The 21,223-nt window shown below is 43.8% G+C and overlaps 1 protein-coding gene across 1 annotated transcript in view; it reads right to left on the bottom strand.

The window, feature by feature from the left end:
* LOC110974109 (uncharacterized) overlaps nt 1–15,396 on the bottom strand; it is a 33,378-nt gene extending 17,982 nt beyond the window's left edge. Inside the window, exon 1 of the mRNA XM_087136246.1 lies at nt 15,115–15,396. The gene's annotated coding sequence lies outside the window, so the exon portion shown is untranslated. The remainder of the gene's footprint in view (nt 1–15,114) is intronic.
* Between the last annotated feature and the right edge of the window lie 5,827 nt (nt 15,397–21,223).

The raw sequence follows: 21,223 nt of genomic DNA, 5'->3' as shown, positions 1-21,223 counted from the left end.
TTTTGTCCCAATTAAATGTTGTGGAAACGGGCAATCATGCGGCCTATTGTCCCGGGGAAGCCGAAGGGATGAGGAAAAGGGGGAAAAAGAGACGAGCAGTGAGAGGGATAAACCCTCACACACTAATGAGAGAAAAGACGCTGCTGTTTTGTTGGTATGCAGGACGCTCTCTGCGTCGCATGGTAAGGAGCAATTTCCAAGGAGCAACAAACATGGGATAAACCTACTCTTGAAGCGCTGCCAGCTTGCCAGGACGATTGGGGGGACGATGCAGGCGGCCACAAAAGCCGCGACCTCGCAATTAAACGATAATTGTTTCCCTGCCAGCTCACATCCCAAATCCCGGCCAGGTCCGCTGGGTATCAATTATCGATGTCTCTTGAGAAGGTGATCAATATTAATTGTCGGCCAGTTAATTTTAATTGGCGATTAATTTCTCCCAGTGAGCCCCCTCGGCTCAACAGATGAAAGCCACCGTACCCGAATTAGGCAGAATCCCTCGCAGCTCTCTCTCGAAAAAAGCCCGTCCTAAATTTGCCGGCAAGCAGTGCCCATAGGCGTCGTTGTCTGTGTACTGGCTCCTTACCAATCTTGCGTGATTTGGGGGAAAGGGTGGGCCTTAATTGTTTTTAAAAATGGTTAATAACTCGAGGGGAGTTTCTTTCTTTCCCTCTGTCTTTGCTTAACGACGGCAAGATGTAAAGAGGGGCGTTAGTTTTTTCCGCTTCCGTGAACTCTGCTGGGGGAAACTATCCCCGCGGTTAAACACTCCTAATCCCCGCTGACCTGCCGAGTGGCACCACGCTCTTCCAACGGCACGTTTCCCCAAGCCCAGCACGCCCCCTAGACAAACTCCACAGTCTGCCCCAGTGCTCCTGCTACGTCTGATTAGGTCCTCCCTATCCAGGATCATTAGCGCCCAGATCGCAAGCAAGCTCTTTTAATTGGCGCCAATTAACCCGCATTTGGCGGGAAAATCCTGGCCAAATTAGCTCTTCCAGAAGACAGTGCCTGAGAAATGGAGAAGACGCTCGGCGTAAAGTACAATCAGCTCCCTGGTGGCGGAGTCACAAATCTTGAAAACCATGAAAAAGGACTGCTGAACAATTAAAAAAAAAAGGAATCTACAAGACAGGAAGTAAATAACCTCGCGGGACACTATAGTCAGCCGCTACACATTAAAAACCATAATGCACTATGTACTATAAGTATAGTCACCCGACTCAGCGCAAACGTCTGTACCATTTCTGAAAGTAATGCAAATTTTAAAAAAGTGAATCCTTAATTGCCTCCATGACAACCCATAAAAATCAGGCAGAAGTTCGAACAAGGGAAGGCCCGTCTTCTGTCGTTTTCGTGGTTTTTTCATGAGCTGATAGGAGGGTTGTTAAACAAGTCCTCATATCTGTTGCTTAGCATGGGTAAGTAATGATTTTTTGAGGTCGTCAAGGGTCTAAATCGGTCAGTCATTTCGGTAATTACGACGTAAACGAAGTCATCCGGATAAGTGAAGTCGCCAGAATTCCTTGAAAAGGTGCCCAGCTTATGTGGTTAACGAAGACATGCTCAGAATGACTTGGCTGCCCGAATTACTGGACTGTGGCTAGGAATTCCACAGATACGTGTGTTGTTTCCACCCGCGGCAAGGTTTTTCGGACACGGCCTACATCCATTGAAAACAGGCGTGTCTGCTGCCACCAAGCGGGGAATCCCTACCACTAAACAGGAATGTAACTTGCCACGTTTTTTTGGTAAACTTGCATAGGCCTATTCATGAGGAAACTATGATGTCATCCCTGGCACCGGACCTTAATGTTGCACACATTTGCACAAAAAATCTGCTGGATTTAAAACAAATATCGGTTCGCCGTCGTAAAGTTCTCTATTTTGCAAATCATTTTTGTGTATAGGAAAAGGCTGGAAGTAGCAAATATGTTTCCCCCAGAAATGTCATTACAGAGTAAATACGTGGTTCAGAATTTGAACATGTAAACTGAATACTATCTTCCCAGATTTACATCACAGCAACGGCGCCCTCTCGTGTCCGGAAAAGCTTGGACAATTGCAATGTTTAAAAAGGTGTATATTAAACCACACTAAACTCCGAAAAGATTTCAAACAGTTTATATACAGTGAAGAAGACTAGGTCTGTAAAGAGGCTTAAGTTTGAGAAAAATTCAAAACATCCTTTAAACGGAAAATGGCAGACCTTTATTTTTCAGTTACAAGGACGATCGTTTCAGGATTCTGCAAATTGTGTTAATTGCGTGAAACATGCCAAATCCAGTAACAAAGACTATAATCATACATAGGCCAATACATTGTATATTTTTTAGTATACAGGGGGTCTATCTTGGACGGGCCTCTCATGTGCACAGGGTGGAATTTCCTCTTAACTGCCAAATGTTAAAAAAAAAGAAATAGAAATCTGACGGTAAATTTCAAACTCTGGTACTGTTTTACCGATTCCTGAATTATTCCAGACCTACAGAGCTCTATTGTTAATAGTTTGATATAGGGCCCCGGTTTGATATAAGATTCATTATTAGATCGGATTTCGAGCGGTTATCACGCTGAAGGTCTTAAAATCCTTCGTTACGTGCACTGATTAATTAAGAATGTGTCTTTTTGTACGTTTTGGTAAAATAGAAACCGTGCTCACATTTTAGCATTTGAAAATCAATAATTCAAGTTTCAGAAGGTACCGCTTTCTTTGCGTCGGATTGCAAGAGATCATTTTGAGAGGCTCCGCTGAATGTACCCTTCCTGGACTTTCTGCCGATAATAGAAGTATTCAGGTACAGGCAAAAGAAAAACAAATCACCGTTTGAGGAACTGGCTAGTTCCGATTGACGTGAAATTCCGGGGCTAATTCTAGACACTGTTTGTGGATCAGTCAAGTGGGAGCAGCCGGATCCAGAATTGGACGTGACATTCGGCTGGCCAGACCACAACCGATCGGCGCCAAGCGAAAGCCAGACAAAAAAAATCCCCTGGATCCGGACGCATTGAGTGACAGGTTTGAAAAGATAGAGAGAAGGAGGGGGAAAAAGCAAAACACGAGAAGAAAAGCCCGCAGACGACACAGTTTCACCGCGCGGGAAAATATCACGTTCGTGACGGCGCGCTACGAGGACACCGATTGGCCAACCAGGTTTACTTGTCGCGTCCAATTTTGTTCCCGCCCTAAATGTTCTGATTCTGTACCAAGTAAACATGGTGCGTCTCGATTCACTAAAAAACCATGTCATGACTGGTTGAAGAACTTAAAAGACAGAAAGATGAAAGTTTAACCACTTCTGCGCAAAGTTTCTATCAATAATCAATAAACAAACTTATTGTTTCCAAAAACGGCTGGTAAGTGCGATTCATCATGCACATCAATCATTAACGATAGACGCCATTGCGAACTGGACTCCTGAATAACACTTCATCTAAAAGAAGAATTAAATCTTGCTAAACATATTTTGTTGAAATTTTTTTTTTTTAATTTTGTAAAATAAAATAAAAGCAAACAAACTAGACAAACAAAACAAAACAAATACGGCTTATGTCATTTTCAGGTGTCTTCATGGGAAATGTACAAAATTGAATAGCAAACAGACACTTTTCACGCTCTACATTAATTTACACGCAAATTTATCATATCCGTTGATTGAGTTCTCTTGAAAAGGCCTTTGATGTCCACATCTATCTACCGCTACTTGGCTTGGCTTGCTGATGGCAAAAATTGAAGCCGCAACCGCAAAATGCCAGTCGTGGATGAAGCTCATGAGAGTGGTTTGCCAACGCTCGTCTCCATGGCCTATTGAACCTTTTTTCAGTTTGTTTTCTACTAGTAACGACCAAATTGGAAACTAAATGACCTGACTCCTCTCTCGCCCGTGCCCACGGTCAAAAGGTGATGAGGAAGGTTGGTTTTGCCAGGTGCATGACGTAATCTCTTAGAACTCTCACTGGATAGCAGAACGGTGAAAAAAGGTTAAAAACTTTCGGGTGAACGCGACAACGTGTGCGCTGAATGCAGATGTGCATGTAGACTGCAGTCAACCCACGGTACTACTCTTTGCAACGCCCACGCTGATCCTCAAACTTTCCGGTGTTCGGTTCCTCCCAGCATCCCATCTTCAACGCTCTCTGTTGATCAGATCAACAGCACCCAGATCAATGACACAGTTAAAGCAATCTGCTCCTGCTTTGGGTGATTTTGCCGACTTCCATCGGGCAACCCCACCTAGGAAGCCGAATGCAGAGACGTGATGTCACCTGCGTAACTCTGAAAATGTAGGGAAATTTAAGCAGTAAATAATTGTAATTGAGTTCCACGATAAAAGACTGCAATTTCTTTTTACCAAAAATCTTAACAACAACCTCTTAAAGCTCGACAGGGGAATACCGCGTGTTATGCTATCCCTCACGGGACTGGACATTGCTTTGCCGCGCTTGTCTTAAGTGACCGCCGAGTCGCCAGGTCGTCGACTAATAAAAGGGGGAAGAAAATTACGAATTCGCTGACTTATCCTTAATTTAACGAGATGTCTGTTTCAAGGCACAGAGAGTGTCATGAAGATTGTCCCGCCGAGCGAGAGCACGGAGATAAAAAAGGAGACGAATGAGCCACTTCAATATTTAAAAAAAACCCCCAAGGTTCCCGAAATGCCTTGAACTGAGCATGCGCTGTTGGAATACCGAACTGGTAGTCTGGTTCCCTCCCCAAAGGTTCCCTGACGACTCTTGTTAAAAAAATCTTAGGTGCAAGGGTCAGGGGTCACAAGTTGAGACCCTGGGTGTTTTCGATTTCATCAGTGGCAACATCTCAAAAATGATGCTTTTCCCATATCCAGTGGGCAATACGGCAAGTGTACCCCCACTTAGAGCATGTGTCAGCACAAAGCCTGCATTAGTCGAAGAAAGTTATATTCAGCATTTCGCCTGGCATTTCAACCAAGGCGTCCTTCGATTTCAGAGTATAAAGTCAAGTATTGTAGGATCAAGAGCTGCCATTAGGATACGGGAGTTTACGTTTAACAGCTACAACCTACCCACCCGGGCCGGGAATAACCGAACATCAACGCTACCATCCGAACATGCCAAATAGACGAGGTGACTTCGGAATATTTCGACTATTTCCGGAAAACTGGAGGAATTCCTCCAGTCTTGGTCACGTGGACACTGGGCGATACTGGACCCTTGATTTCGTAGAGAAGTAAGCCCCATCAGGTCTGGTATCCAGACTAACCGAACTGGCTCATTGGCCGCATATGGCGAGCGCGCTTGTACAATATGCACGGTGTGCGCCTTGTGACGCGGAGTCATTGACCAGCGGAGCATGCAGCCCATATACCCCGGCCTTGCTGATGGCCCAATGCCTTGACGAGGTTTTTTCAGATATAATTACAGTGATGTATGCTACGATCAGATCGCTTTGACCGATTAAAAAGGAACGAGAGAAATAGATAGAACAAAAAAGAATAGCCGAGAAGCAGAGTTTGTCTAGCCTAAGCGGTCGCGCAAATCCCCGGTGGCGACTGGGGCAGACATTAAAACTTCGGTGTCGTCTTTGATCGTGCCGAGAGAAAGAGAGAGATGGAGTTTAAAATAAAGCAGTAACACTTCCACTCAATGCTCCAGCTTTTCTGCTGAAAAATAAAAACTGCATAAAAGTGAGTATCGTAAAATCCGAGGGGGAAAAGATGCAAATCATCGAAATGCATGTCACCTCGGTAATCTACTTAGATCTGCTCAGCTACACTAACAACTTTCATTTTGGATCGCGTTTGTCAGGGACGAGTGTTTTTTGCTAGCATTTTACTGGCGCAATATTGTGAGCCAATACAGTGGCCCACGAGGGCTCCAATCTCTCGTGCTGCCTGCTGTTTGAGATGACTCGGGGACATTTTCAGAATAAAAGAATTGTCCATTCTCCATCGTAAGCCCAGACTGTTTTTTTTTTTTGGCGATAAAAATACTTTTGCACGGTGTTTGGCAGGAACTTTTCCCAGTTTGAGGGAGGACAAAAGGCAGAAGATTGTGTATAGGTCTGCTCTTTTGAAGTCACACTCGTGGTTTTTTCCTACAAGTGGCTGCTAAAACTATGGTTGGCCGTCGGTACAAAATAAAAAGAACAAACCACAAAGTGTTACAAATCTGGCATCTACTACTAAATAGCTGAAGACAGAGATGGCCCTGGTTGTTGCAATTGACTACTATACTCGCCTTAAATTTAGGGGATACGTCCAGCAAATGTTAGCTCATGTATTGTCCACGATATGGCATCTTATCACCATTTTACCTATTTTACAGCGTTTGTAATGTTGGATCACTGTGAAATTATGCCTCTGATCAAGTGGCACCAAAAGAAATTTCAAATGTATCCTTTCTGTTTCACAAATGGGCACAGACCTCCAGTTTTTCAGGACCCGGTTTTCAAGTTCTGCATTTCCTTCAAACCTTAAGCCTCCTTTGCCATCATGTTAGTCCACCCAACAGTCAAATATTAAACTTGAAAACCTTGCAGAGTATCACGGGCCCCGTGCCTTGAGGGGAGAGGGCGCTTTGTTACCGGTGCCTTTTCTTATAGAGGAAAATGCTAGATAGGACGTAAGGAACAAGTGTCCCAGGGCTGAGGTTCGCAATGTTGGAATCAAATTGGTGGAATATGCATGGACAAGTAGTAAACAATAGTTGCATGTTGTACCGCACGTAATAGGAGCCTGTTTCTCGATCAGTGATCCTAACGCTGGTTCACGTCATCTATATTAAGCGGGTTTCAGTGTTTGTAAACCAACGACGGATCACTGTTCATGCGAAATTTGTGTGAAACAAACAAGGCCAATGAATAGCCATTTTGGTTCCGAAGTCTGAAATTGGCTCTACTTTCTCTAAATACAACTTTGAAGTGTCCCATTGCACGCTCACGTTGATACATGCAAGGGCGCAAACTGACCCCCTTGCTGTGTTGGGCCTGAGGTTTCCCGAAGAGCTCCCGGAATCTTTGGGTACCAGTTTTTCTAATGTGCAATCTTACAGGCTCTTTGGAGCGCGCTTGTTGAGAAATACCTCTAACATTTTGAAACGTTTGACTTTAACTTCATCGAAAGTGAAAACAACTCAAGCGACAACAAGAACCGCACTTCGTAAACAAACTCTCGAGCCGCCTATCCATATTTACGATTTTGCTATGTTCCATTCTGTATCCATTTCGGCATTTCAATCCTCTTAAATTTCAACAGACACTCTAAATAGGTTTACACGTACGTATACATGAACGCACTAAAAACGTGTCTAAAGGCACCCTAAGTTGCTAATGCTGGAGTGCATATATAGGCTATGTGAATAGTCTGTATTTTGTCCCTGTAGTCGATGTTTTCCTGCGTTTAATAGCGGAGATGGATGGAGTTTATGAATATGTATGGATCTTTTTAGGAGGTTTCCTTTTGGCGAAATTCCACGGGCATTAGGAAGCAGAAATCACTGCGAGGGTGTGTGTGAAGGCCAGCGCACTTGATCCACGAATAGGTCAACACTTTATCTTGTGCCTTAAAAGGTTTTCGTGTTTGTCCAATGCATTTTAAACGCGGTTGGCAGTCTACAAGGGGAAGAGAAACGGTCGGCAAATGGCACCAACAAATATCGCACAAGTCCCCAGCGGCTTGTAAAAATCTGCCGCGAAACCCGTACACATCGTGCGCCGTAGAGGGCGCTTTGGAGGAAGAATCAACGCTGAATCTCAAGCGTACAATGTTGTCCAGCTGAGTGGTTAAATCCGGTCCTTTTCGACGCCCTGTAAATCGTGCATGACAGGTTCTGCGCTTTCTGCGTTCCAGTATCGTGGATACAGGATAAATCAAGGAACAATAAACCGAAAACCAATAAGGGTGCACCATCTCGATTCGCGAGAGTTACGACGTAACAATTAATATGAGACAGCTACAGAAATAAGTGCGACAGCGGCTGCCACTGTGTCTTTATAACGTGACATAGTGTACCCCAGTGCCCAGTTATTGTTAAGCCCTCTAAAGGTCCTCTTTGCCGTTATTCCTCGCGATTGGAAGAGAACGCTATGGAGACAAGAACTGCTGCTACTGAGGAGAGACTGGCACAAGCAACCTTGCAGGCACATGATGAAACTTCATAGGAAACGAACCTCATGTACTGAAACGAGGACTTTGCAAGGTGCTACCACCTGAAAATTAGAAATCATTCTTAGAAAATACGAACCCTTAACCGTGTACTGCGGCAAATTCAAATACATGTAACATTATTTTTTAATTTAATGCCCTATATCCTCTTTATAAGGCTTTGGACACCTTAACTCAGTATCTCATGGAGTTTCATATTAACAAACCCAGTCATAACTGCACGTAAGTTTTCTAAGGTGATTGTACAGAGTTCAGGTAAAAGACACCGACATAGGCTTGCAGGCCCTCATGCGGTGGAGAGTAATTGGGCATATAGGTATGTGAACTTACTACCTGCGAGCTACTAGACAATCAGTCTCATTCACAAGCGAGACCAGTAGATTCAAACCTAAGGCCGTGTCCGAATTACTTGTCTACGGCTTGAAATCGCACACGACTTCACAGTTGCGGCTGTAGCCACTTCCCATAGAGTCCTGTAAAATTTCAAGCCGTTATTCGTTGTCCTCTCCTGTGACAATGAGATGTGCGCCTGCACTGCTTACGGTTTCTCACGACTGTCAGTACCTGTTGCTTCGTTATAGAGGAACGATACTGGACAAGGAATGCTTCACAACAGATATCCAGGATGACGGAAGAACCTGCCGTCACTACTGTACAGGTTCTTCTTGATTAAATTAACGAGGCGTAGTTCGATGCCAAATTGGGTATAACTGTCGCAGGAGAGGGGACTGCTGTAGTGAGCAGCATGCTTGACGCCACTGAAGAACTGCAGGGGACGGAAGGTGTCACAATTTAACTTTCTTCGCATTCGCTTTCATCCCGATCAAGGAGTTTTAAAAAAATCTGTTGACAAACTCTCCATTTTATTCTTTTGCGTCCTTCAAAATGCAGGTAAAAGATAACCTCTGAGAAAGAGTGCAAAAGATAATGCAAGCTTGAATCCAAAAAGTATGGTCTAATTCAACTTAACAACACATGAAAAATCACACCCAGAGGCAGTAATGAAGACCGCAACTTTTCAGCCAAATAACATTTGTAAGACACCATCCTTATGCTTTTAAATCATTTAAAATGCCACTATGTCACCTTAATTCTAGTTCAGAACGATAAACAACGCTCTTTCTCTTTATTTGACCACATATGATAATATTCATATTATATCCCATTAGAGGACCGTCACCTGGTGTATTTTGTTTTCATGTCTATGGATCCCAGGATTATTGGGATTCGACGGGCAGCTTAAATTGTCATGGCCGGCGGGGATTTATCTCCCAAATCCCCGCGGGGCAGCACCGCTGACATTCATTAATCAATGCCCGGCAAGGGAGAGAAGTGACAGGAACTCAGCCCGGATGCCTCTTTTATGGACAACAGGATACGGGTACAGAATATTTCCGCAATCAAACGTCAGAAAGCATTTTCACAGGTGGGATCGAATTATGACAGGCGCGCACTCGAACTTACGCCTGTTATCGGATTTCACCATTGAGAAGCGATTTTTATGACATTTCTCCGGCGTTATGCAATTATTCTCTCTTTTTCTCGCCGTCCCTCATGTCCGTCTCCCCAAGCGACCATTGAACTCGCTGCGCAGTGTGATGAAGACAAAATGGCTCACTTGATGGACAGTCGCAATAAGGACGGGAGGATATTAGATCGTGAAGGAGACCGAATTTTTTTTCTCCCTTCTCCGTATACAGATTTAAGCATCATTAGCGCCCAGAACATCGCTCGCGAAGCCCCTTAATGAAACGCAATTGACGGCCCCTAATGCGCTGCTTGGATGGAACGGTAGCCCGTCTATTGACGGTTGAGAGCTAGAAGTCGGGCTCGCCTCGTCACCCAAGTGGCCACCCAGCCGTGTCTCTTGAGCACCGCCAAGCCCGTCCGGCAGGACCCACCGCCGCTAATACGTCGCCGGGTCCAACCTTAGCAAAAGAGAAACCCACGCCACAAAAGTCAATCGGGGAAGCCTGCCAGTCGCGGCTGTGATAGGCGACGTGCCCAGTGCCTGCATGCAATACAATTAACATGGCCGGTTTGTCAAGCAAGAAGAAGTCAGGCCGAGTGTCTGAAAAATTAGCGTGATGACCTCCTCCTCGCAATGTCATCAGCCAAATTGGTTTTTGCCAGGGCCTGACGGATATAGACACGCTGACTGTCAAGCACCGCAACCGTGTATACCTTAGCAAAAGCCCGGCGCGGAGACGGGGGCGGCGCGTCGGCCGGGATGATTGCCCCTAAATCGGATCATTTTTCGCCCACACGCCGGCTTGTCCACAGGCCGTGGGTCTGTAACGAGATCGTAATGTGTGCGTGATGATCATATGAAGTAATTCCATCGGTGAATGCCCGAGTGGCCGCCGTCGCGTTTTTTTGGTGTGTGAGAGCTATCTACTGTAGATAGCAGCTGACGGGCGAAGGTACAGCTCCAGCGTGTGCTCAAACATACATGCAAACACCCCTGGGAACCAGCAGTTTAAGCTAGCGAGCAGCGGCACACGACGCATACCAATGTGTGGGTCACTCAAGTCGATTGCCTGCTATTGTTTGGCTTTGATGTTTGGTTTTGACGGTGGGTTTTAAAGCTGATCAGTTTTATTGCTGTTGTATAGCAAATGACTTACAAGCACTTGACACTGTGATTCCAAGTTGATAAAAGCATTTCGATAATGCCATAGTGATGTCTCTATAAACATGATTGTTTATGGGGAATATGTAGGGCCGATTAATTTTTTTTAAATAAGAATTCCAGCACCATCTGCGAAGAAATGGAAAAATACACAAGAATCCATGGTTGAAATACTTGAGTTTTACAATTCAAACATCTTTTGTTCGAAAAATAGCCCTACGCGTCTGTTGTTGGAGTTCACGTTTTTGAATAACATCTGTTGAACCTCAAGAAAAAAAAAAGAACAAACAAATTAAAAGAAGGAAAGAAACTTTGAAACGGTGTCTCTTCAACTTGAAACGGCTCCTCACCCCGAAGGTGATCGTAAGCGACACTAGGAAAACACAGAAACGCACACCATTAAGACAAACGCCCGCCGGCAGGTTGTAGCACCGCGCACCATCGGGAGAAAAATTAACAGAGGATCGGATATCCGTGAAGATCTTACCATCTGAATACGGGCTCTCCGCAACAACCACCGCTGAAGGATTAGACAAGAAAAAAAAGGGAGACGAAAAAAAAGAAGCATTTTGCAATGATCGTTCTTTGCTGCAATCAGCTTAAGAACACAGACAAGGTCACTATCGTGGGCATTAGGGGAGAGGTTTTGGGCTAAGTTGGCCCAGTCAAGGTGATGCCGTGTCTGTTGGCGAGCGGACGGCCGAGACACACGGACGGGATCCGATGCTTAGCCTATATAATTTTCCCCGCAAAGAAAATATTGGCCGGCCAAGTAAAAACCAGACAAGATGAGTCAGAATGCTGGGACGCAGTGTGCATGAGCGATGGGAAGATTGGAAGAAATGAGAAACAAAGTAAGCTTAATAGCGAGAGGTGCTCTCTCTTTCGTTTACATTAGGCATTTGGGTTTCGACGTGATAGTGGAAATCCCTTTTCACAACTTGAGAATTTTCTGCCATTCAGTTTGAAGCAGTTTCCGCCTCCTTTTTTCTTTTGTTTTGACAAAGACGAAGCAGTGCGAATTCTGGGTCAAAAACAAAAGAGTTCCTCGTTGGATTACTGAAAGTTTAATACACAGATCTCTCAGAGTACCCTGATGAGAAAAATCGCACAACAAGCTAAATTTGCACAAAATGTGGTACTCTGAGATAATTAAATTCACGTGAACATAATAATTAAAATTCCATACTAAAGACACTAATGCTATACCTCGTGATTTGGGGCAAGCTTTTGGTCAGTTACATAAGAGAAGGGTACAAAGGAACCAGTCCATTCAGAGATGGTGGTCGCTATGTTAAATGTTGCCCCAAATCACGAGGTATAGCAACAGTGTCTTCAGTCCAGGCAATTCCAAATTTCATGTTTATGTGAAATCAGCCTACTCAGCGTACCAGATTTTATTCAAATTTAACTCACCAAAAGCGTATTTTGACAATGTTTTGAAGAAAAGTGTCGAGACACACTGTTCCGACTTAAACACCACCACAAAAGAGGAGATTGTTATGTTTAGAACAATTTGATGAGGTAATTCTACACTTAATAACAGTCAACAGACCTGTTAATTCTCTTGTTTTCCTCGTAGCTTTTCCATAGTCGCTCAAAAACGGTATTTCTGAGTAAATTTTTTTTGGAACTGCATTATTTCGCACTTGGGCCATTCTATAAATTCGGGGTCCAATGTTTTCCTGTCCCTTTTACATTTTGCGTTTAGAACACATTAGTCATTTCCAGGAATGAATAAGTACTGCAAATTACCTACCAAACAAATAAATAGTTTGAAATCAGTTTCAATGATATATCTCCTGTCAAATTATACAGGTCAAAAGTAACGGGGACGTAAAAATGTCATACGTCAGACCTTAAAATTAATGTACAGAGGGACCCGTTTACAACGGAAGAGAGTGTTTGGCTCCTTGCATTTGAGGGTAAGGTTTTCTGGTTGGGCGCTACATAATTTTGCCTTAACTTAGAAGACCGAGTAAAATGGTTAAATCCAGGGTGTTTCATAGAACCTAAAACGTCGTCAGCCACTATATGTTTCCGGATATCCTGGGTACGTACAGCCTCAAGCAATATGTTGAATTTGGGCAAGTGGTAAAATCGAAAAATAAATGAATCACCACTGTTTCGAGTAAACATTCGCTTCTAATCAACACTGGAACTGATTTTTTTTGCGCGAGAATTTATCAATGGCAATTTAAAATGAACAGTAACCATGTTACACAACATAAAAATTAAACAATATTCCAGGTTATTGGGACCACAAATCAGCAAACGCCTATGCATAACTGAGGTTAAAAGTGTAGAGATAGGGAATGGGATTAATCTCTGTGAAGTCGTGAACAGTGACTCTTTGGGTCTATCTTACTGTAGTACATCAGTGATTCGTCATGTTCGCTTTGGTGTAGGCCTAAGGATATCAGGAAAATGTGTTGTTTCGTGAACATGCGCATTATAGGTCGTCCACAGTCCTCTGTGTTCCGTGCAATATTCTTATTCGGTGGAGGGAATGCTATTCTCATCAACTTTGAGATGAAGACTTCTGTGTTTATAGCAACGAAACGTCGTCAAGGTCCCACACAATGCTTTCAGAGGAAAAAATACAAGCAGCCTATTAGAAATGTACGATCAGAACGACGAGGTTTCAATGCACGTCATCAGACGTCATCACCAGTTGATCACAAGCCAGCTACAAGAAATTATCTCTCAAGTCGAGTCCCATTCATCTCGTCATTTTGTCACATGTTGTCTCATCAAACGAAATGTGACAAATAAAAATGCCTTTGTCGTGGTTTGCTGTCACATCTCGTTTAAACTAGATAGTCAACCGTCCAAACGAGATAGTAAGCCGTTCAACTGAGATAACAAGTCGTTTAAACTACTTTTTGGGCAGCGATACGCTTCTCTAGGAAATAACAGAAACAACGTTTTTAAAAACAGGTAAAATCTCGTAAACAGGAATTTGAAATAAAATCTCACAACGAACTTGACAAAATTTACTTTTTTCAAACTGTACACTCCGTGGGCATAAGTGGGCATTCGTATTGACCTAACATGAAATGAGTTGTGAATTGCGGTTGACTTGCGCTTGGCTAGATTAAAATCCCGCCGTATGGTGTCATTGGCATAGGTACACCAAACTGTATGGGGAACTACTTCGTCGTAAAGTCACTTGTCAGTGTGTTGAAATTCGGGATCTATCAATTTAAAAACATCGCTATGATCACTAAAATCCCTGCTTATTATAAAGATCATGATACAGGAGTTATGTGATTTTTTGGGGAGAAAGTTATGAAGTTTAATGACTCACAACACTTGTTGCTTGAACGCCCATCACAGAGTCCCCCAAAGTAGTAGTGATATTTCACTTCAATTTGAACTCAGTTCACATCTCAGGTAGTAGACTTTAAAGAGGCCGATGTAAGCTATCCCTAAAAGTTTACCGGAGAGTAATTCTATGCAAAATGAACTACGCGAATAGAGTATAAATAAAGATGTTTTTCTCTTCTTCTCTGAGGCTGAGTTTGGATTTTTTTTTGAGGGACATCTTTATCAAAAGTTCATGTGGAGCCTCTGACGCCACTTTAAGTTCGGTGAGGACCAGTAACCGACATAGGCCAATGCAGTAGCCTGCGTTCGCGCTTATTTTGTGTTCCCGTATAAAAAAAAAAGACAGTCGAGATGAAATCCCAGCAAGATAATGACGAAAAGAATGGCGCATTGGGGGTAAGACGAGCCTGGACAGTGTGCCCTTCATCCCTTGGGGAGTATTTTCAGTGTGTACCGAGGCAGACGTGTCCAGAACGATTACATCTTGTGTCGTCATCTTTGGCGCAATATTCTATACACTTTTCCTCCTCCGTTCCCTTCTCTCCCCCCCTCCCCCACGTGCATGCAAGTGGCGTAATTGGCGCTGACACGGCCGCCCCGATACACGATGTTTCCACGGGAATAAGTATTGATAGAGGCGAAGGGAGGATGAGGCGAGGACGGCAGGGAAGCGGAGAATAAGGGAGCTGTGTATACACGGGACACTCGACACGATACCAAGGCAAATATGGAAGATGGTTGCGATTTGAAAGGGGATACCGCAATGATTTCAAACAATCAGACATCGGCGAGTCACCGACAGGCCGGAGCCGCAGGGATGGGCTGACAAGTGGCGCCGAGAAGGGATGGCGGCTACATCGATTTCTTCCCGACGAAATTGCTTCTCTTCTTTCCCGGCCTGTCAACGTCCATATTCCCACCCCGGGCCGATATCCATGTAGTCAGAATTTAAAAGAAAATAGACTGAATGGCATGGCAAAGAGATGAGAGGGAGAAAGCATGGTTACTTACGGGTGGTTAACTCGATTAGTCCTCCTCCCGTACAAGCCGTGGGTGTGTAGAGCCGGTATCGGAAGCCGCAATCAAACCGTAGCTAATTTTGGACAACGCCGGTGTATTAATTCATCTTTCCAGACACTCTGACCGAGAAAAAAAAACAATGGATCCCCAACGCACAAAAGCTAGGTGGCATACCGGATGCTGGAGACCACTCCTAACGGTTGGGAGGACAACGATCGCCAGGTATCCAGGAGATCAAGCTGGCCACGCGCCAAACACCAGCCTTCCACGACCCATTGCTAGTACTGGCGATGCGGGAAAAAATCTCACGTCGCCCTAGCCCCCTCTTAATATGATTACTGGCCGCGCATGTCCACACTCTCAGCGTAATTAAAAAGCCATTACAGCGGGGTCCTCGTGCGGCGGGCTCTGTCTGATCTCTCAATTTCCACCGCTGACGCGACCAGATAGTGTTACAGTTATCCCCCGGTTCCGCGTCCCAAGGCGCTGACGAGGGCCATTTCGTTGATGCAAACATTTCAAGTTGGAAAGGGGGGGGGGCTGGGTTGGCATGATTCCGTCGCATCGTCTTGTCACCAGCGATGATTGTGTTTGCCTCCTCAAGCAACTACCGAACTTACCCCGGCCCAAGTTAAGAAGCGCAGGACGGGCTTTACCCATCAAGAGGACCCAGGGAGCCACGCTAATGGACGGGATGGACCGCCAGGGCCGTGGGGTACACACATGCAGCATGCTGGTCCCCCTCAGCACCACTCACCAGCCGCCGAAATCCGGCGTGGTGTCTCAAAAGAAAATTTCACAAGATTGCGCCAAAAGTGCCATTACCACAATTAAAACTTAGTGCTTGTGACAGTTGGTAACGAATTATTGCTGGGAGCGCGCGGATTATCGTTGTATAGCATTTGACGCATTAATTGGGCTAAAGTCCCCCTACGCGCAAGTCCGCTGCCAGCAATATTGCGGGGTGAAATACGAACCGCCACGTGGCGGTGTGCAAGCGTCGGGCTGATGGTCTTTTAATCCCTGTCAACCGACCGGAACATAACAGATATGGCAAGATATCGTCGACAACCTGTCAACATGACATTATTGAAAGCGGGATGGAAGTGGCGTCTTCATGTACGAAATGACATCAGAGTATTCCGCAGTTAGGCTCAAGTCTAAAGGATTATAATAAGACCCCGTGCATCATAAATAATAATTGTTTATGCGTATAACTGGCACTGAGTCTGATGCTTGACTGCCAAAGCTCATACTTCTTGAAATACACACGAAACTTTCATTCTATGAAATCTCGCACGTTAATACATCGATTAGCCGGAGAGCTAATGTTACGCCACTAATGCACTGTGCTTTAAATTCCTTTTGTGACAGCATTTCTAATGCATGTATTAATGTCCCATTGTAGTATTTTCTACTGCAGCTATAGAATTTTTCACCCACGTGACTAAATGCAAACAATACCAACACGTGTGGACCCCCTTGGCTACGGTGATCACATATTCCTACGGGCAGCTTCAACCACGTGCAAGCGCTTGTGCGAACGGTGCATGCTTGGCTAGTTTATCTTGAATAGGCAGTTTACCATCAAAACACTATGCACTCATTACCATCACAGCACACCATAGGTCCAGCACGATCGTGACATCACTGGCAAAAGGTCTATATACAGTGGAGTAGAGAAACTGAACAAACCTTCATCTGAAAATCGGACTTGATTTGATTAGATTTGATTCTAGGTCTCAACACGATTTCCTACTGCGGAAGCCCTATGTCGAAAAACTCCAGGAACGGAACAACATAGAGATTTGAACAAACTGCAATGTCCGAATTGTCCAAGATTTAAATAAAGCTCACTTCAGTCAAAATGATGGAAGTGTCACTGATCAGTACACTAACTCAAGCTGCAACCTGAAACCATTTGATGTCTTCAATTTGGCCTTGTAACAGCACGTATAGAGATGATGCATCAGCCGTCCGGATTCTAGGCCATCTAATTGGAGGAAAATTACATGGGTGGTAAGAGCATGCTGGTGATATTCCAACGCGTTATTACTCCTTAAAACTCCAAAATTATGTCTGCTAATTTGCCGCTTAATCTTAACGTTTGCCTAGGGAGTCATTCTGATATTAAAACAAACAGGAAGAGTGAAACACCGTTCCGGGAGTTGAAAAAAAGTGCGAGATATTATGCACTCATTGGCCAAGTTTCAGGAAAACAAATGAAAGGAAATAACTCTCAAAGGGTCGTCTATTAAGCAGCTGTGGGAGGTGTCCAATAGCAAAAGATAATTAGCACAATTTTAATGGCATCCATAAACGATATGGTCAGTGCCTGCTACAGCGCCTTGGCACCTCCCCTCCGTGTTACCAGTCGAAGAACTTTTTTGTCGGTTCAACATTGCTTGGTTAAGACGATGGGGATAGGGTTATGTTTTGTTACATTATATCATGTACCACTCGCAAGAGTGTCCGTTGATTGTGAAATTCGATTTCAAGGATTTCTGTCTGCGCAAATTCATGTTGGATTAAAAAGATTCCGCTGAGGGAAAAATGAGATAATAGGTACCTAGACGTTTTATAGAATCGCTGGTCATTGTACAATAAGGGGAGATAAGTTGGTAGTTTTATCTCAAATTTTTATCAGATAACAACAACTCTTTTCTTATTACCTCTTTTAAGACAAGAAGACGAGTTAAAGGAACAAAAAATCTGCTTGGCAGACTCAGGAATGACAACGCTTGCGTCCTCAACCGTCTGAGAAATCGTGCGCTTAGGGGAGCAATTATGCTAAGAGACGTCAAAGGCATCGGCCCTCGGTCCCGGAAATTTCGCGACGTACTAAATAAAAGAAAGCCCCGTCGGTTAAAATGGTCAATGTTTTAAGAAGACCATTTGCGGTTCCTGTCATTAACTCCCCCCCTAGTCTTTGTCCATGCCGTCAGTTCTCTTCTCTCGTCACACCGTACGGTGGAGAGAGAGAGAGAGAGAGGGGGGGGTACGAGGAACGGCGCTTACGGCTGTACACGTTTTTACGGCATTAGCTGCTGATGCTTTTTACGGCTAATTTAGCGGCTAAGGGCACCGGCAGGCTTTAAGTGGCTAGGTGCACTCTGTTGTATCTTGTAGTTCAATATTTAGTGAACAACGGGTCCAATACGGTGTGAAATCGGCAAAGGTAAAAGTGATCAGCCATGAGGAAGTCGGGCTGATGGCTGGTGTTAACCTGACGCATAGTGTATTTTTATATAAACTGAAAAGGTTGCACTAACCATAATGTTATTTTTCTCTTCCGGGGAATCAATAAATTAGTGAGACCTACGTGAAAACCGACAGCTGGAGACAGGGCATCAACACGTGCTGCAATCCATGCAGCCGTTTATGAGAAATAATTTGGTGGCTGTTTTGAGCATTTCGAACAAAAGTTAAACGTGCCCGCACAATGTTTGAGCCAACTACCTTGCAAGTCTGTAAACAACATTAAGTGACCCGTTTTTGTCCTTAGGTAGAAACACATGCCAATATTGGAGTATACAAAAAACGAAACAAAACAAAAAAGAACCACTGCATCTTAAAATTCTCCAGCCTTGGGGATGCTTAAAGTGTTTGAAATTGTCTCAAAGTTCTCAAAATGAAAATGATTGTACAAAATATTTGAAATAAACACAGTAACAGTTTCATCCAGGATTGCCTCCACGACTTTGATTCCTTTGTTTAATTTATAAATGCAAAGAACAGCAGGACCTTTGTATCATTTTCAAAGTAACAATTTGATCATATCACAAATTGGTTTAATAAGTCACATGTAATATAATGCGATTGAAGAATGAACGGGCAGTTTAGACGTCGCTACAGAAAAGTTACTTTGTCAAATTTGTCCTAAATTGCTGCATACACCACTGCTGTTCACTAAATGTGAAAACAAGGTTAGGCCCCGAGAAGAAAAAACTACATTTCTGCACATATTTTCACACGTACTTCCAAGCTGATTATACCATGCTCGTTGCTCATTTTGAGCACGATTTTTTTTTATCTGGGAGTATACTTGCGAACGGTTTGTGTTTCCTGTTCAGTGAGGAGTGGCTGAAACCGCTGCAGAGTAAACAAAAGCGAAAAAGGAACACCACCAAATATCAAATTTCGTAATTTGATCGGCGGATTAAAGTTACTGCACCCGTGCCTGGATACGTCGTATCCAAACCGACCTACTGTGGCAAGTAACGCTGCATCCAGAGGAGAGATAGATTTAGCTGCGAGCTAATGGCTTCCATGGCGCACGTTTTACACATGCATGCCCAGCCGTAGCCACAACATTCGAACACAGGCTATCTTTGCACAGAATCACCATAACGGCACAAAAGCGAGACTCGACCAGCGTTGCGATGCGATGTCCGAATTTCCTGATTATGGTTGCATGGTATATGGACGCCACTGGCTTGAAGGTAGAGTACACCACAGGTAAAATCCCTCAATCGGACTACCGTATAATCCTGAAATATCTTACTTGAAAGAAAGTACAGCCCCAGTCTGTCAAAATGTTTCCACCCAGATTGCTGTAGTTTTTGAGAAAACGGAAATGTTGGTGTTTTTTTTTACGATGATCGGCCGACCATGGTATAAGAGTTCATTTCACTTCGCACTTCACATTCTTTAACAGGCGTCAATTTTCTTGTGGACGTGTGTGGTATTTGCAGATGTTGTGGGAGTCTCCATTAATGAACGGTCAAACCTAAAAGCAGCTAAAAATATACCGACAGAATTCACCAAAAGCATTCTAAACAGAGATTATAGGAACCCAAGTGTAAGGTGTGAAATAGAAATAAATTGGATCAGTGTGAGGTTAAGTTTTATTTAGGGAAAGGATTTTCTTAACTCGAAAACTTTGCGAATTCAAAATGACCCCTAAAGCATAATGGTACGATCCCAATATGGTGGCTGTTTCCGAGCAGAATAGTGAAAGGGGTTTTCGTCAACAAAAAGTGCGATTTTCACAAGTTAACCTCCTGGGTTTCAAGACAAAACTTCCTCTTTGCTTATAATTATAAGGGAACCAGCTAAAGATGGAGCTTTCAGACTTTCATCGACGTGTAAACTGACGTGAAAATGAAGCCATTAAGCACGATCGCACACGCACGTGCATTATCTTTTCAGGCATATTCGTTTCAGTGTCACGGACACGAGTCGACTGTGTTCCTGGATGACGGTTTTTTCATGAATCCTCAAATAATGCTACATTGTCGGGGAGGAGCATTACTCCAAGATAAATTCATTAATTACTCCTTGTCGATGAAAAGTGCTCTTTTTTAAGGGAATGAGAACCTGTCATGCCTGTTCCCACCGTGACCCCGAGGGTGTAGTTTGCTTACTACGAACGCCCTGAAATCCATAGATTTTATGCAAGACAACTTACAAGATTGTCGATTTAAGCGATGAAAATGCCGCACTGTTTTTCTCGATCTTCCACAATGCAGTTGACTCAAACGTGAAACAAGTCAGTGGAATGTAAGTTGCAGTGAATATTATACGTCGTAATCAGCCAATCTTGTGAAATTACACCCCCCAAAAAAATGATGTTCACTACTGTACCTTTAACGCCTGCAGCCGTTGCTCATAGGCGTTTGCGTTATTGTTAGCCGTAGCCAGCGATTTGGACACAGCCAAAAGAATCGTCAGCGAACAATGCCGGCTGCCGAGTTATCACCTTGGAGCCCATTCAAGCGTGCCGATCCAGCCTCTCTTTCATCCAAAAGGTGTACCAGGCCATTTACGAAAATGACACACTCGAGTATCAAACATGAATTTTACAATTTCAATCGGGAAAAAAAAAGAAACGTGCCAATCTGATTTGAGTGAAAGGACAGTGTATGTGCATCTAAAGGCCATATAAATGTAAACACTATATGCACAACGCTTTGGATATATTTAGCTGTTTGCCCTGGACATCTTCTTTATCCGTAACCTATTAACGTCAAACTTCAAAGATGACCATCATCATATTTTTTTATCTAATGATAAAGATGAGAGGAAACCGAGGTGCAACGACACGTGACCCCTCTGCGGCCAAAGACTGAGCTCTATTCGAGCTTCATTCGAATCCTAT

The sequence above is a fragment of the Acanthaster planci genome, linkage group LG04 (assembly GCF_054643075.1).
Source record: "Acanthaster planci isolate LZ-2023a linkage group LG04, COTS_SCS, whole genome shotgun sequence".
Classification (NCBI taxonomy): domain Eukaryota; kingdom Metazoa; phylum Echinodermata; class Asteroidea; order Valvatida; family Acanthasteridae; genus Acanthaster; species Acanthaster planci.
Note: the sequence above shows the minus strand (reverse complement) of the source record. Positions and strands in the feature narration are given on the sequence as shown.